The 18310-nt window shown below is 44.6% G+C and overlaps 1 long non-coding RNA gene across 1 annotated transcript in view; it reads right to left on the bottom strand.

The window, feature by feature from the left end:
- Positions 1 to 1132: 1132 nt before the first annotated feature.
- LOC125757956 (uncharacterized) overlaps positions 1133 to 18310 on the bottom strand; it is a 26146-nt gene continuing 8968 nt past the window's right edge. The window contains exon 2 of the long non-coding RNA XR_007415596.1: positions 1133 to 1317. This is a non-coding gene — a long non-coding RNA (uncharacterized LOC125757956). The remainder of the gene's footprint in view (positions 1318 to 18310) is intronic.

Below are 18310 nucleotides of genomic sequence, written 5' to 3'. Positions count from 1 at the left end.
CAGTGTGAAGTTAGCGCTTGTGTGTGTCGCATTCTCCTGTCTTTCGTCCCTGAAGTTCGCGCTATTTAGCTGTTCAAATGGAGTACCAACGAGCGCAAACATGCACCTTGCTAAACTATAAAAGAACGTTCGATAAGTACGCCGAGAAAAGAAAAGGCACACAGTGTACCCAAGCGTTGCTGTGGCAAGAAACATAAGTTTATAAGAGTAGACCTGTAGGCGACTCTCTTGTTGCATTCTAAGTTACCTCTGTCGATCTTGTCATGGCTCAAAAGAGGTACAGGCCGCGAAGTGATGATTTTTCCACATGCGCCGCCTTAGCTCGAATTGCGCAAGCCGATGCTTCAAATCCGGGGCAGAACATGGGCGCGTGCAGTGCCCTTACAATTACTAGCCTACCGAAGAAAGTGCTTGAATGTACTGCAGAACATCGCGAGTGGAATTTCGGAGGACCTACGTTCCGCTTCAACTGACGTCTTTTAACAGCCAAGCTCCTTAAGCTGCCGTAATATGTACGCCGTACCAATATTCATAAAGGGGTGTGTGCCACAGAAATTGGGTAAGTCCCACTACTCACCTCTTGTCCACTAAAAAGGAAGAAGGCAAGAGTTAGCCAAACACTAGGGAACAGTAAGGCTGCGGCGACTGCGGGAAGACCCAGAAGCGATAGAAGGCCTATGCTAACGACGACGTGCCCGTAGATCTATGAAAGGTACGTACGCTTGGTTTCAGCGCGACTTTGTCTCTGGAGTTTGGAGATCCGTGCCGTGTCTGTGACTTCGTTTGGCTTAACTTGAACCTCTCTGTACTGAGAGTCAACGTAGAAACAACCTAGCTAAAGCTTAACAACGACCTAGATGCAACTCTAGCAAAACTTTCATCACCTAGCTAATGCCTAGAAACAACCTAGAAGCAACCAAATTAGTGTTCAGAATCGTCCAGTTTTCCTATGTCAAGGCTTGCGCGGCTTAGTGCTAGGTTCATGCTTCGCCACTTTCTTAAACGCTGATAGTATTGCTTTAACCGGCGCGATGGTCTGTGTGTCTAGTTGGCGACTTCATCGACACATACATCAATACACACAAGAGTAACGTAGCGCACTCCATACGTACTCCACTGGATGAACATAATAATAATATCTGGGGTTTAACGCCCCAAAACCACTATATTATTATGAGAGACGCCGTAGTGGAGGGGTCCGGAAATTTCGGCCACCTGGGGTTCTTTAACGTGCACCTAAATCTAAGTACACGAGCCTCAAACATTTTCGCCTCCATCGAAAATGCAGCCGCCGCGGCCGGGATTCGATCCCGCGACCTTCGCGTCAGCAGTCGAGTGCCATAACTACTAGACCACCGTGACGGAGATTGGATGAACATAAGCAAACATCAATAGAAACCAACAGCCATACGCAAAGTGTATTTCTCGTAATAACACCGATAATCAAGGCTCTACAATTAAAAGACCACGAGAAATAAGACTACAGCCACGAAGGCACCGGCGATCTGGAAGCCGGCGTATTTCAGCCGTGCTACATCTTTTTTTTCCATGCTTTTTTTTTTCAGGAGAGATGTCGATCATTATAAAAACAGCGCAGTAACACGAGGACAGAAAAAAAGAAACAACGGGACAGGCGCTGTCAATGCCTATGTGCGGCTCCGGCTGCTCCTCTTCTCTAACATGTCAGTTGGCATCGTAAAACTGTCAACAACAACAAAACGAGACAATTAACACAAGCAGAAATATTCGTACATTCAGTCTTCAGTTTTACAAGCACGATATAAATGTTCACAGAGCAGATATTGAACTGATGTATTTATAATGCGGTAATCAACGGACACCTAATTTTTCAAACATGATTTGTAAAATAATATATTTAGACATACCGTATATTCTCGCATTTAACCCACACCAAAAAAAACAAATAATGTGCTTAAACACTGGGGGCGCGGGTTATATATGCGGGTGTTATACGCATATTTTTTTTTTTAGAGTTAAAGTTAGGGGTGCGAGTTATATGCAGGGGCGGGTTATATGAGAGAAAATACGGTAATTTGTTATTTCATTTCTTGTGTTCTTTTTTTTCTGTATAATATTATTTTCATAGCGATTGCCTGATGTCTGCTTCGTCTCTTTTCTGTGTTTCATTTGCCCGCGTGATAAATACTTTGCAGTAGTGGCAAAGCAGAGTTTGCTTTGAAGCAGAGTCTGCAGCATTTCTAGCGTTCTTTTGGCTGTATGTATTCTGTGCATACCCATCTGCGCAATTTTTGGTAAGCTCTACGTGTATATATACATATATTTAGTTTCCATTATGTTCTATTTTCCATGCACTGTATCCTACGTTTCTAAAACCCATGTAATGGTGGTCGCAGCACTAATAAATATATTAATTAATAACTAATATCTGCTCTTCAGCATCTTCTTGACAGCGTGGCATTATCACGTTCTGTTTCGCCCATTAACGTATACGCTTTACTGCGGTCTCTAAAAGGCCTAATTTTTTCTTCATGTGAACTAGAACAAAAATAAAAGTATTGACTAAGCTGAAACGAAGTTTCAATTCCCTGTGCGCTATTTGCACGACAGTGCGGTTTAAGCTTTAAATGTCTAGGCCATCGAAAGATGTGGACATAAATTAAGGCTGTCTTTATTTTTATTTATATTTATTCACAAGTACCTTACAGGCCTCGCAGAGTCATTGTGTGAGGGGGGGGGGGATACAAAGTAAGAACAAATTGGGTTAACAACAGAGCCAGTAAGAACTGGCTTTGATATTACTATAGCACAATATACCATCCGAAAATTTCCGTCTCAGTGATAATTTTCCATCTTTTCGACACTACACGTACGCGAAGCTTAATATCTTGATGATAACTACTCGAAATCGCCTTATCATCTCTGACGTCTAAGATATGTTACCCTTCCACGATCTCTATGCATATGTGCCCTCTCCATGACAAAGACAAAACATCGGAGTCCTCTATATTTCTTTCATATGAGAACAATCTGATACACCTTTGCGATGAAGACGTGAATACATAATGGAATTCTTCGCCTCCGCCCTTCGTATGCAAAACGATTCCGCAAAGCTCCATGCCGTTTTCTTAAATTAGTATGTATTTGCGTATTTTGAACAGCGTTATGCGCATCATGTCGACGTTTTCGCTCTGATACAACGAAACATAACCAATAACCAAAGCCTTTCTTTTCCCGAAACAAACGAACGTTACGGAACACATTGTTTTTACAGAGGAGTCGTGAGAAAGAAACGCTCAGATTGTTTGTTTATTTTCAAGGCCTTCGAGCGATTAGCTTCCCATTAGAGGCATAGCACCGCTTCTGGCTTATCACGCAGAAATTAAGAATGCAAGGCCCATTACTATAGAATATAAAAACACTGACTGCAGTAGGATGTGTGTTGCTTTTTCCAGTCATCCATTTTCTTGGCTTTAGCTAAAAATAGTGCAGCGGGCGGTAAATGTTCAGAGAATAATAATCGTTCTGCTCCAGTTTTCCTTTTTCTTTCCTGTGCGTTGTTGAACAATAAAAAATTCGCAGCGTGCGCGTTAACTAAAAGTCGAATTCTTCTGTCTCTCGTTCCCCATTAGCAGCCATTGGCATGTTCCAGTAGGAAACGTTAGTAGAAGTAGAAGTGTAAGTGTTAGCTAAAAGCCGACTTCTTCTGTCTCTCATTCCCATTAGCAGCCATTGTTTACCTCCAAGGTAGTGCCTGGTGAGATTTCTCCTGTGCGTGATTAAACAATAAAATTTTGTTCAAAACGCCGTTGATTGATGAAATAAACCTACGAAAGACGCCAGATGTTTTGTAAAAGCAAAACGAAAGAACGCCAGATGTTTCTAAAGCAAAGCGAAAAGACGCCAGATGCTTAACGAAAGACGCCACATGTTTTCTAAAGCAATGGTTTTCTAAACAATGAAAATTCACAGCGTACATGTAAAATTAAAGTGAGCTGCAAGTCGTCATAACTCATCGAACCTTTAGTATAAACGCGCCCGATCTCACTCTTTTTTTCTGTTACACTAAATATAGCGCCGTGGATACAGCCAAGTACGCGACATTATTTTTCCCGCGCTCCTAAAACTAGGCAGGATGGTAATTGAGGCCCTGCATCAGTGATGATAAATGAGTATTTTTTCTTGTACTATTCGACATGCTTGATTGCGGAATGAATATTTGCGTATACGATCCAATGGGCATAATTATAGAACTGCCAAGTGTAATGATTAGATTTTGTGTGTTATCGCCCTCGTTGGGAGTTCCAAGGTGCGAGCTCCTCGGCATACGAGAGGAGTCGTAAATAACTGATGCTGGTTGTCATTGCATCCCCTGTAACACCTGTTTATGCTACTGCGTCGTGCGCAAGCTCACGAGGATGGTTAGTCCAACCAACTCCTTGCCAAGCTAGTGAACGTGGGTTCGATTTCCGATCACTGCGGCCGCAAAACGCAATGAATCTAAAGTATTAAGATTTATTTCTCAATAAGCAACTCCAGCTAATCAAAATTCATCATAGGAACACCACTACAACGTGGCTCACAATCACACGTAAAAACCTAGAAGTTATTAGTGACATACATCCTGAAACAGTCACATTATTCATTATTTGTATTTATTTCGTTTCTGTTCTTGTACGTACGAGTTACGAGAGCGACGAGCACGTAGTGCCTCATAATTATTACTTTAATTTTTGTTGCCACTTTAGACGAAATAGGATGCCCGGATTTTCAATATTCTTGCGCAGTCTTTGTCGACTGCGCAAAAGAGCACGCATCTGCAACGCAGCGAGCGCGGAGCGTCGGCGTCGCGAGGCGAGAGAGAGAGACGGGGGGGGGGGGGGACTTTACCGATCGGCGCTCGCCCGTTCCCGATCCACCTCGCCCGTTGCCGATCGGGCAAAGGTGGCAACATACTACTACTACTACTACTACTACTACTACTACTACTACTACTACTACTACTACTACAGAGGAGGGAACGACCCACACCCTAAGGAGCTTCGCCCCTAAAAAATTAAGGCAGCTTAGCACTAGTAGTGCCAAGCCTGAAGGAAGTGCGCAGCTGGGCAGCCTTCTTTGTTTCTCTTCGGTTTTCTCTTTCTTTCGTTTTCTCTTCCTCCGTTTTTAAATGCGGAGCATTCCTTAGTCGCACCTGCGGCGTCGGCGGCGCCGTCCACACCCCCACTGCGCATGCTCGGTTCGTCTCGTGCCGGCAGCAAGACTCTCCTCTCACTCCCTCCCTCCCTCCTCTCCGTCCGTCCCTCCTCTCCCTCGAACGTGGGTGGTGTGTATATAAGCGGCGGAGCGCGCGTTCGGAATTCAGTCAAGGGCGTGTTTACTTGGCTTTCGCTTGACTTGACGCTGTGCTTGACTCGAGCAGATGCGATGGAAGCAACAGTACCTACACTCAGCGTCCCACCACTCGTTGAAGGCAACGTTACCCCACCCTCACCGTCGTCGGCGTCAACAACAGCAAGCAAAGCAGAAGACAAGGCTGCGAAGAAACCAGCATACGACGCTGAACGCAAGCGTTTGAAGCGAGCTGCGGACCCGGAACTTCGTGCACGCTGGAGCCGTTCAAGTCGTACTTGGTGTGCGCATCGTGTAACAATTAAGCATTCCCAAACCATACACAATTACGCAACATTCACGCGATACCCCCACCACTCTGCGACGCATTTACTCGAGTTTCCCCGTGGGAAGATGCGGGCGATTTTTTTCCCTTTTTTCTCTATCCATTTCCATTCATTTCTTCCTCTCTTTTTATCTCTTTCTTTCTCTGTCTTGCTCTTTCTATTTTTCTTCCTATTTTGTTTCCTTTCTTTCTCTCTCTTTCAATTTCTCGCTTGCTTCCTCTTTTTTATTTTTATACGTGGTTTTGCCTGCGTTACGCCAAGCGACGACAGCATACGACAGGCCGGGCCCCTAAGTGCTCCGCACTCAAAAGAACATTTGAGACCATTTTCTTCGATTAGTGTCCCTTCGGCCTAAACGAAATTGGTATCTTTGAAAATATTTAGATTAGCCATGTGTCAGGACTCTAGGATACATTGATTACATACAGATTGGCCGGCAGACAATGGCCTCGTTTTTGCTCTGGACCGCCTGCAGCCCATGACAATACTATTTTCTCTGAAACGTAAGCCGTCACCTGGCAAAAAATTCTGTTATCAGTAGCTCAATTTTATTTTATTTCGAGGTCACGGAAATCTCAATACCTTAATATTTAAATTATAGTGGCAGTTCTTTAATCCATTGCATAAGCAGTGCTTCATCCGCCCCATTCAGACATGTCAATTCTTTCTATTTCATTGTTTAGGTAAGAATACGCTTGAATGATTTTCCAGGAGAGAGACTCGCGTGCTTAGATTTAGGTGCACGTTAAAAAACCCAGGTGGTCGAAATTTCTGGAGCCCTCGACTATGGCGTCTCTCATAATGATATCGCAATTTTGGGTCGTAAAACCCCGATAATAATTATTCTTCTATTAGGTTTAGCACTGCCTCCAGCATCGGAGGCATTGCGAGGTCTCTGCACCTCACCTGCTTTTGCAATGCCTCCGTGATCGGCGCACCCTTGACCCAGCGACGATGTCATGTGAAGGCGTCATGTGACGTCACGTTAAGTGACATCATAGTGACGCCACAAATTTTGGCGTTTTGCGAAGTCGTGATGACGCCATATGGTGACGTCATCAAGTGTTGATGATTTTTTTGCATCGTTCATGTTGACGTCGACTCCGCGGTAGTCCTACGGTCAGTTTTCGCGCTTGAGGATGCATCTAAGGCCTTCGCCTTCATAAAAAGAAAATTCCCCTCCTGAGTCCAGGGACTCCGATCGCCACGTGTGGCTACTAATACCAAACTGCCGCCCAACTCTACTTAACTAAAGTCTATTTCATCTCCTTCCCATCACGTGCTTGAAGTTTTTAACCCGTCATAGTACACGAGCTAGCCTCAAGAGCACAATGAAAAAAACCGGAAAAAATGAGGTCCACAGGGCGGGGAGAAGTGTACCACGCAACCGTGGGTAACATTGCAAAAGGCTGAAATAGATTATCTAGATGGCCACCTAAGATATATATATATATATATATATATATATATATATATATATATATATATATATATATATATATATATATATATATATATATATATATATATATATATATATATATATATATATATATATATATATATATATATACGTCATTGTGCCTGTCGGTTTCTAACACGTGGCCACCTAACTTTCCTATGCATACTTTGCTTGGTTTTCAATAAACGTTCAGCGCTCGTGCTGTTGCCCTCCGCTCTGTGTCCTCGTTTTCTGCGCTTTTTGCATTATGACGCACCAGCTGGCCCACGAATCCATTACTCAAGAGCATTACAGAATGCAGATCATCACAGCAACCACAAAAATGCTCGTCCGCACGTGATTCTTATAGTACTTGATCGCTTGCACCGAGGCGATGGCAGGCGCCAATTCTATTTGTCACACCATGACGAAACATTTGTCAGCGGGCGCAAGTTTTCTGAAGATTTTGATGACACGTGTATCGTGGCCCTCTATTCCAGTTAGTGCGTGCCGCACATCATTAGGGTCGTGTTTTCGTAAATGCTTCCTTTCTGAAAGCGCGATTTGCTTAAAAATACCGGATGCGTTAACCCTGCTGTGCACCTTGATGGATGGAGCCATAAAGGAGTGGCGAAAACTTGTAATGCATGCCATATATAACGCTGGATGCGCTGCGTTACATGCAAATCACCCGTATACTTATGCAGTGACACTTTGAGTGTTCATGGCAGGAGGAACCTCGTTGGGGCTCATTTCGTTGGCACAGTGGCGGTAATTCTGCGTAAGAGCCCCTGGCAATGTAAAGGGGTCGCCACGTGTAGGAATGGCTCTATGCTTCTTTTGCAGGACAGCCTGTTGGGCTAGTTTACTATCTTTTGTTCGTTGGTTGAGTGAAGTGGGTCATAAGAAAACAGATAGGCTCGGGAGGGGCGGTGGGGTGAATTATGCTGCTGGTTACAATACATGTATTGAATATGTGAAAAAAATTCGCAGCCTCAGTGCACGGCAAGTCGAGAGTCGGCGATGACGAATTGTGTCCTCTGAACATAGAGCTGTATGTGACGTACTACAATAAACAAATATATCTACGTGGGGAGAACTTAAATCATTGCAGTATTTACGAAACCACAACAACCAGGCCCTAGCGAACTGTGTGCGTGCACGCAGTCGATACGATGACATAAAGGGTCCTCAAAGTTTACCTAAGGTGTAAATTTGACACATTTGACACACATTTGACATCACAGGTAATTAACCCAGCTAGCGTCATTATGTCTCTTAGGGACAGCTAAGGTAACCTAAAAGTTTATTTTTTATTTTATTTTTAGTGTAGCGATACTTCTCACGCCGTGAATAGGGTTCGGGATATAGATTGCAAAAAGCTTGCTTTTCCAGAAGTTAAGCAATCATAAGTGGAGGCACTATGTCAGGTCCTCTGGTCTGGTTCGATTACGGTCGTGATTCGTAGAATAGTTCTAAAGTTCGCATCAGCAAAAAAAGGAGAAAAAAAATCGGATACACCATGCAACTTCCTATGTTCTCACACCAGACTCATCGTAACTTCTTCCAAAGTGGAGATATCATACGCTATAACAGCCACGAAAAAGTATACATAAAGGGAAAGAAGCTCTCAGAATAAGTATTCAGAACGAAACTGAAAAAGGACGAAGAACAAAGCCATGAATTAAGGCGGAAATAGGAAATAATTAGGTTTTGAGACTATAGTAGTTTATGTATGCATGAACTATAGGGTGTACAACAACAAGCTGTAGCGCACACAGAATAACTTATTGATGCAGGTGTAGTGCGTCTTATGGACTTCATCAACCAAGTCACTTTGTTGCCGTCGCTTTGTTACTGCGGTCATCGTTGTGAACGTCATGCTACAACCCCATTTCCATTTCTACCGTCGAGCACGTGTGCCGCCAGTGTCATCGTGTCTCCACTGTTATGCGCAGTTTTTGCCAAGACCAAACAGACGCAGGATTGTATAATTTCGCTAAAAAATGGTCTGTTCGAAACGTAGTAGTGACGCTTTTTGACAAAATGAGCATTGTGCGTCGTCGTGAGCGAATTCAGGGCAGGCAATCTCTGAGGCCTGCTCTCTTTTTCCCGCGCGCTTCTGTGCTTCCCGCGGCCGCCGTTTCTAGGCTTTTCGACCCTGAGTACGGGTAGGAGAGATTGTTTCGAGTGGCATATATTGCCTGCTGCATTCTCCGACCGCCAGCGCTCGTCCAAGGTCAAACAGACAAAGCTCTACATGTAGACGCACCATAAGGCGTGGCGCAGTGTAGCGATAGGAATGCGAAGGAATGCGGAAACAAAACGAGGCGTGATGAGAGCACATCGGCTCATCAGGATACGAGTATCGCTTTGTGCGAGGGCACGTGACTATGCGTGTCGAGGACGTGTCGAGGCGGTTGGAGCCAACGCCCTTGCGTGTCCCCGCAAAACGCTTGTGCGAAGGGAGTACGCGCCTCTTGGGTGCGTTTGTTCCCGCGCGCTTGGATATCCTCATTGGCTGAAACTGGACCCCTGAGAGTGTTATAAAAGGTAAATTAAAGGAATGAAAGAAGCAACATCAGACGAAGAGAAGCAAGATGAATAAATTACGGTACGCTCACTTCTCCCTTCTTCTCACCAGCGCTTGCGCATTGTTTTGAACGACTATGGTGCCCGCTGGGGAAGACATTATTTACGTTCTCTCGCATGATTACGTCGAAAATAATAGATTGGTTGGTTGATTTAAATGTGAAAACGCTTAAAAACTGAAACAGAGCAAACAGCTGCTTCTAAAGTAAGTGATAATATTAGTAAGAAAGTGTTACTAGAAGTGATTATGATAGTAAAAAAGTATTACTAAAAGTGCCTAAAAGTGTGTCACAAAATAGTGTCTTTCAGGGCAGTCAAAGAGGTTTGTGCTTCTTCACGCCATAGAGTTGTCAAAACATTATTGTAAATCACCTCGCTTATGTGTGAAAAGCACGTTTTCTTTGGCGTAATCAGTACCAGTAGTGTATTCGCGTTGCCTTCTATACAGCGAGTCAACACGACAGAGGTAAAAAAAATGTCTCCGATAGCACCATCGCGCGGCCCTAAAAGCGATTGAGCGACGATGATTACCCGGCACGTTTGCGAGGTGAAATAAACGGAGAAATGTTTGTAGTAAAGAGTAACGAGGCTCTAGTAAAAGAAATAACGAGAGGTACGCACGTCTAAGCCGATAACGAGCGATTTAGCCTCATTCGTTGGCACATACGCAAGCGTAGGAAGATTATGACTCTCCGTAAAAAAAAAGGACCGAGGTGTAGCCGGCTTACCTCGTCGTGAGCAGGAGGACATAAAGAGCGTAGTGCCTTATCGCGGCAGCACACACTGACCTCTCCCCCTAGCACGTATTGAACAGCGCGTTGCACGCAGCAATTTTAGAGCAGCTTGTTCGCGAGAAGCTGAACCAGGGTCACGAGGATCACTAGGCCGGTCGCAAGATTATATGTCCAGACGATGGGTGCTCTAAAACATAGCCGAAGAACATGATTCTAAAACGTCAACAAAGCAATAACAAAGCAATTTAAAGAATGTGGACTCGCACGGTGCGCCCGCGACTGGTTTCCTTGAAAGAGATTATGTAACTTATTAGGCACAAGACAAAGAGGAAAAAAAGAGAAAACAATTCGTGAGGGGCGAAGCATGTAGGGACGGGTGTTTCAGCTCCACCAACGTGAACCTGTGGAGGGGCGAAGCATGCAGTGTGCGCCGTTGTTTCCCACAGCAAAATCACTGCTAATGGACAATGAGAGACAGAAGAAAGATTAGAGACCGAGATTTGCAGTCCGCTTGTAGTTAGCGTGCACGCTGCGAATCTTTATTGTTCAACCACGCAGAAGAGAAATCTCCCACCGGCACTACATTGCAGGTCAAGATCCAGTGCCTATTGTATGGGGTGGCCGGTGAACGGTTGTGCAGCGCAAGCAGTCAGTTTTTTTTTTTTTTCAGTCAAGAATCTCCCTAGCAGAAGCTGCTTGCTTCGGCGTTGTCTCTCGCGGGCGAGGGTGCGTTCTCGTTTCTTGCGAGCTGGTTGTTCAGCGCTCATCGTACAAAGAGCGTTTCCATAGTCAACGCGCGCCGTTCGCTCTCTCTCGCCACACTGCGAGCGCTGGCGCGGTGGCGCCCTCTCTTGCGCCCAAGCAAATGGACAGCAGACGACGATGTACGCCGACACGCCGACACCCTAAGGTGCTTCGCCCCTAAAACTCGAGACCATTCTCTTCGGAGAAGGTGGGTGACCGGCGGAGCTGACGGGCGTAAAATTTTATTTGGGAGTTGTCTAAGAGATGCGTAAGCGTAGTGGCACGGCCAAGGAGTCACACTCTTGTTTCTCTTCCACGCACTTCCGGTCGAGCATTTACTTTCGGTTTGCCGAATATTCAGAAAATGTCTTGTAAAAAAATCACAGGGTCCCTTATGTATTTGCCTAAGCCGACTCGAAGGCGAAAGCAATCTTCATTTTTCTACTCACTTGATGTATTCATCCTGCCCCCTCCCCTTCAGTAAGCTGTCTGCACCTAACGTGGTTTTGCATTGCCCCCAGGATCGGATGCATTGCAAGCTTTCTGCGCTGCATCCGTGGTCTGCCCACCTTTTACCAAGCGAAGACGTCATGTGATGACGTCATCGTCTGACGCGTGCGCCAGGCATGCCATTTTAGTCACGTCATGACCTGTCAGTGATATTGGCCTTACATTACAGACAGACAGACAGACAGACAGATAGACAGACAGACAGACAGACAGATAGATAGATAGATAGATAGATAGATAGATAGATAGATAGATAGATAGATAGATAGATAGATAGATAGATAGATAGATAGATAGATAGATAGATAGATAGATAGATAGATAGATAGATAGATAGATAGATAGATAGAAGTGATGAAGTTTTCATGGGTTTGCAAAGAATGCATTCTTGCGTTGAGACTGGGAAAAGAAATTATGAGCTGTCCAACAACACAGCTATGTTTCACCTTCAGGTATAAGACAATAAAGCAGCAGGGATGCAGTACACAATTTAAAACTAGATGGACTAATTAGGCAGCACAAACAACCAAAATTGCATTGCCTGGCGTGAAAACAACAACCACTCAGTTACAGAAGAACTATGTTTTCGTCACCTCTTAATGATACAAGCTGACAACAATATCAAAAGGTAGCCGAAAACACTAATCTCATACAAAAGATTTGCTTTGTAAGGAGATCAAAGATAACAGGACGCTTAGTCCTCAACGTGTACAGAAAATATCAGGCGTCTTTTCTGTTTTGTCTTTACACGTATGTGTTTTTGCTGGACTCATTTTCCTCACTTAAATGACGCCATTAAAGGCCGCAAGAGAGCACGCTAGTTTTATCGCGCTCGCGGATTATGCCTCTTAGTGAACTTCCGGTTTCCACCACCGTTATCTCAGTTCAGATCTTTAACACTTCCGGTATCCGGACTCACTTCTGGTTTACCCTTCCGCTTTGAACTTCCGGTGTACACTTCCTTTCCCGTTATAGCCTAACGAAGGAACGACCCCTGAAATTTTCGATTAGAAGTAACTAACGACCGCATAGAAATCATACGCATTGGTTGAAAGTGATAAGAGTCCCTGGAAGACAGGCCGCGCCATCCGCGTTAGAACAGTGAGTTAAAGACAATGCTGCTTTCGAGCCTCGCTGAACGGATGTCACAAAGGGGCAAGTTAAATCTCCTGCCATTTTTTCGAGTAAACGATGTACAAATTCACGCACTTATATTTCTCAACAGCCAACAAAACTGCACCCACTTCTCTGCAGACGCGTCTCATTTTCTGGTTATGTGTAATTTTTATACAACAGTGATCAACCATTTTTTAATGTGCTTCTGCGTATATAGAAAAAAAAAATGTCTTCAGTACCGCGTCGATTACAAATATAAGTTTTCATCGGATAATACCGAGATTCTCCGCAGCGGGACGTGTCGAAACATGTGTCGTCTAACGGCGAGGCTTTGCCGATGTTTCGCAACAGACGGAGCGTTAATTTCCGATGAAGGTCGCAGAAGAGAATATTGGGAATCAGCAAAACACGTAGAAGAACATTACGCGAGAGCCGTCGGACACGAAATTCCTGCTCGTGTCTCTGCCGTCGTGACAGCTAGACAGCCACATTTCACACCAGAATCCGATTGTACGCTTATATTTTCGCTCTGTACTTCGTCGCGGTAAGAGCGAGCGAATATCTGCAGGCTTTATTGCGGCAAGCAGCGAAATTCGGCGAGCATTGCGACAGTGGCGTTTCCCGTCAAGAAAATTTGAACGCGGTATGACAGAAACAATGGAGCCCGATATGGATCAGGCAATCGATGGCGACAACTTCGATAGCCTTGTCCCACATTTTTACAAGAGAAGCCGGCTTTTCTGGAGGTCACCCGCAGACATACTATTGACGGAAGAGACGTCACCATTCATCATTTCACTACAAAATTTTACTCTTTCTGGGTCTCGACATTTCTTTTTGATATTAGCTTTATAACACAACACCGATGAGAATATGAGTAAAGGATTAAAGCAGAAAAGCTTAGCAACCTCCCATTTGCACAATTTTTTCGTGCTCCACGGCAACGAAAGATGAGTTAAAGGACCTAAACCTGGAAAGTATTAAAGTAGGGCTGAATATGAATATGCTAAAGAAAAGGATAATGCCTGGCAAATAAGAAAGAGCTCATTTCTGACAACCAACCTTTGGAGTCTGTTCAAAGATATGTATACCTCGGTCAATTACGAAGAGCGTAGACTACTCAAGACAAGGAAATTCGCCGAAGCGTAAGGATGGGATGTAGCGCATACGGAAAGCATTGCCAAATCATGAAAGACAATCTGCTGCAGTCCTTAGAGTTAAAGTATACAATCATTGCGTACTGCCAGTTCTAACATTCGGGGCTGAAACTTCAAAGATAACACAGAATGCCGAAACAAAAAACAAGGCAGAATGTTACACTCTCTCTGACATTTGAAGGCCTGCTGCACAATCGGCAATGTATTAAGTTATGCAATCGTGGATCAGGCTTCCTGCAAGGCATAATGAGTCGCAGTAGGAGAGTCACGCCATAAATTACTTTAAAGTTCTCAGTTTATTCCAGTGTTTCTCCCCCCTCCACGCGTAAGCTTCGTCACGTGGTGTAGCCCTATCTCGGGATCGGCCCTCCTTGGAACGATAGATGATGTCAAGTGGTGAGGTCTTCATGTGACGCCTTGGCGTGGCGTCACTGTGACGTCCACAAATTTCGCCAATCTCTTACGTCACGATGACTTTACATGATGACGTCATGATGTGCCGTCATAATTTATAACGTCCTGTGTACTTATTACCGGGGTCTTGTGAGCTCGTATTAACGGGGTCTTGTGAGCTCGTGCAGGGCTTGTCAAGCCCTGCACGAGCCTTGCACAAGTAGAGGCAGTGGTAGGCCACATTAGAAGTAACACCTTATTACAGGCTATGCTAAGGCTACAACTTTTCATGCATACAAGGGCTCAAATATTGCGAGCCGCTGAGGTTACGCGCGCCTTACTTACAGTCGTCAACAGATTTTCAGACCACATGTCAGAAATATTCACAAATTGGCTGTAGATTGATATCAGCGCGGTAAACCACAATATGCTTTTCTTTTTTTATATTCTTTGACGACCAAACCATATTCCATCGTCATAAGGCGCATTGCCAGCATCTTGGTGAACCGGTAAGAACTCGATTCCTTAAGCATCTATACTACATCTCCCGACTACATCGCACTACTGCAAAAGCTACGAGGTAAAAGAAACAGTAAAGCAAGACTATCAGCCCACCCTCCAACCCCGCCACTGGTTCGACAGTGCGCTGATAGAAATGGTAGCTAGGAAATATTTCATAGAAAATAGGTTTTATACAGGAAAATCTATAGGAAAGATAAGGGTATGTCGGGAATTGATCTGATTCCCAACAGTTAGGATAGAATAATAGTCACACATTCGGTGTGCTAATAGGAGCTGTATGTTATAACGTTGTAACTGGGATAAGCGTAACAGTTATTCGATGGTTCAACATTTTGTCTGTCCCTGTGGGGAGTGTACTGCCTGTTCAAACAACACATCGGTGCGTCGGTACAACCAGTTCATATAAGACTAAGAGGTCATCGCGCAGATAGAAAGCACAATCTACCAATATCAGTAGTCAGCCACTTCAATAAATAGGATCACAAGTTCGACCACGCAACACATTATGTACTACAAATAGATTTCCATTCACCACGTGAGAGGCAAATCACGGAGTCATAACTAATACACCAGGGTAAATCCTCACATCCCTCAATAATAAATCTGGCACGTAGAATTTGGAATAGCTGAAAGCCGTCTCATAAGTTTGATATCATTAATAGACAGATACAACGACTCAGGGAACACGGTGTAATACAAAACTCGGCGGGTATTTTTTGCGTGCCCAGGGCCCCTTCGAAATATCAGCATTCCCAAAAAGTACTACTGTTAAGAAAAATGTTCTTTGGTTGGCATGTGGGGTTTAACGTCCCAAAGCGACTCAGCCTATCAGAGACGCCGCAATGGAGGGCTCCGGATAATTTCAATTACTTGGGGTTCTGTAACATGCACTCAAATAGCGCAGTACACTGGTCTCTACTGTTCACCTCCATCGAAATGCGACTGCCGCAGTCAGGGACTCTTTTTGGATCTCCCCCATCGCTTCCCCCTGAGCAGTGTAGCATGCCGGTTATGGTGAACTGGTTCACATCCCTGCTTTTTTTTCCATTGCATGCCTCTGTCGCGTGAGACAGGCTAAAGGGCTCAATACACAGTCAAATGGTTGAGTTCTTTGTGTTAACGAAAGCATGCAATGTTCATAGAGCGCACGCTCATCGGCATGCGCCCGGCACTAAAACAAAATATGTTCCACAGTTTCAATGGAGCCACAGTTGTTGCAGCATGGACTTGCCGCTTGACCGAAGCGGTACCGTAAGCTGTTTACATAGGCCGTGGTTAGACGAAGACGATGGTAGAGAGTTTCTAGATGTCGAGGAATTCTGGATGGAGGTCTTGTTCTGAGATGTGGGTCGATTGAGTAGAGGAAAGCATAATAATGTAGCGCCTAGAATGTCAACAGCGCCGGCAGGTGCCTCGTGGCAACAGCAGACAGGTAAAAAAAAAACGTGGTTGATCCGTCTGTCATAGGAATCGGTATAACACGAAAGTAAAACGTGTCTTCACAGACATAGTTGAACGTTTGTTGTGCATTGTTTCGCCCCGAGGGCGAAGGAATGAATGCTATAGCAACAAGTTGTAATGTCACGCGAAGAACGGCAAGCAGTTTGAAACTTCCAACGCGTTGCTCAAGCAGAAAGGACGCACGGAAGGAACATACACAGGATGAGCGCGAACTAACAACTGTCACAGCTAGGCAGTTAAAGCGCGCTGGTCAAATACAAAGGACGACGCACGAAACGAACGCACAATTATACACAGGATGTGCGCGAACTGTCACAGTTGTAACTTATTTGTTTGTGAGCAGCGCGCTCCTTTCGCAAAAGCGGCCGCTGCAGTGAGCGAAATGACCTTCGTGCTGTCTGTAACTTGAACGCAAACTTTCGGTTAGAGCGCAAGGCGTTTAAGATAAGCGCGCGCGCAGGAGCGACCACGCCCTGTAGAGACGCACGCTCATCTCAACGCGGGGGGCGACGACATTTAAAGCGCGCTCTTCAAACCCTTCGCGCCATCCCGCTAGGATAAGAAAACACACTGATGTAACCGAGATCTCTGAGTACCGCCACTTGCAAATGGTGTATATAAATAGCACGCCGTTAGCAGACTAAGAACGGGCCGTTTGTGGCGGAAGTCGTTTTCGCGCTGCGCGCTGGGATCGAGAGGTCGCGAGTTTGATTCCAGGTGACGCGACTTTTTTCTTCTAGTTTTTCTTGCCATATGTTAGTCTTTAATTTACAACGTCCTATCCGTGACGGAAAGCGTCAGTGGAGCCGTGGTGGACCCCGGCATAAAACACTTTCGTGTTAAATTAATACAAAACTGTGACAGGACATTCATATATTCAGATGAGAGGGCTATATTGCCCTTGGAAAGATAACTTCCCAGAAGTGCATTTCTACTTAGAAGTGAAACCGTCTTTAGGGGATGGCCGTAACCATGTTTTTTTCTTTTTTTTAAAGCTGCTTTCCTATAATGTCTATTGCAGCAAAGCCTGCTGATAACCTCGGTGGCGGTGCTGTCGATGTGTGGCCGTAGCACTCTTTCTAGCTCACGCTAGCGGTAGACTGCATGGTAGTTTGGACGTTGATCGGCACGCTCGTATCCTTGTTTATCTTACAAAACTGGCCTACGCAGTATCACCTCTATGGCGCGTGTAAACAGCTGCCCTGGTAATGCACCTGCACAGAGTAGAATGGCCCAAGTATTTTTGTAAATAAATCGGTGCCATTCCACTTTGTGAAGGTGGGTGGGTAGCGGTGCTGACGTGCGCAAGTTCTCCATTGAGATGTGTCTAATGGATGCGCAAACGTAGTTTGATAGCAGTTTACCGCGGTCGTCAAGAAAATGCTGTGTTCGAGCGGCATCAGCGTCTTCTGGGTGTGTCCAGAGAAGATCGAACACGAGGTCCCGGTCACCGCTCCTGATTTTGATGAAACTTGCTGTAGGTCTAGGCATTACACCCAGAACAATGGTTTCGCAGTTATTTTCGCAAAAAAAAAATTTGTTCACCTGAAAAGAAATATACAAATTTTTTAGCCACAAAAAACACTTTTCCGCCAGCTTAGCGATTTCTGAATTTTGAGCGCACCTAGGGAAAAAACGGTGCAGTTGTTGGTCACAATATTTATTTCCCTCAAAGAACAACTTAAATACCATCTTATGAGTTTATTATTTTCCTTGCTTTTCGAAGCACTTTTGAAGAAAAAAAATCACAATCTTGCAAATCGCACAAAAGACCTGTGTTTGAGGAATTTATTGCTGCAAACAAGTTAAAATGAGGATAATAAAAAACGTTACATATTAACTTTGATACTCTCGCTCTTTTTAAAAATACTTTTCGTGGTTTTATCGCGCTCTCTTTTACTCGATAATTGGGCTGAAACGTAAGTGATTTACCAAAAATGCCGAACTTTGAAAATAGCTTTCTCAAAAAGGCCATTTTTATTT

This window comes from Rhipicephalus sanguineus, chromosome 3 (assembly GCF_013339695.2).
Source record: "Rhipicephalus sanguineus isolate Rsan-2018 chromosome 3, BIME_Rsan_1.4, whole genome shotgun sequence".
Lineage (NCBI taxonomy): Eukaryota > Metazoa > Arthropoda > Arachnida > Ixodida > Ixodidae > Rhipicephalus > Rhipicephalus sanguineus.
This window is presented reverse-complemented; position numbering and strand designations above follow the sequence as displayed.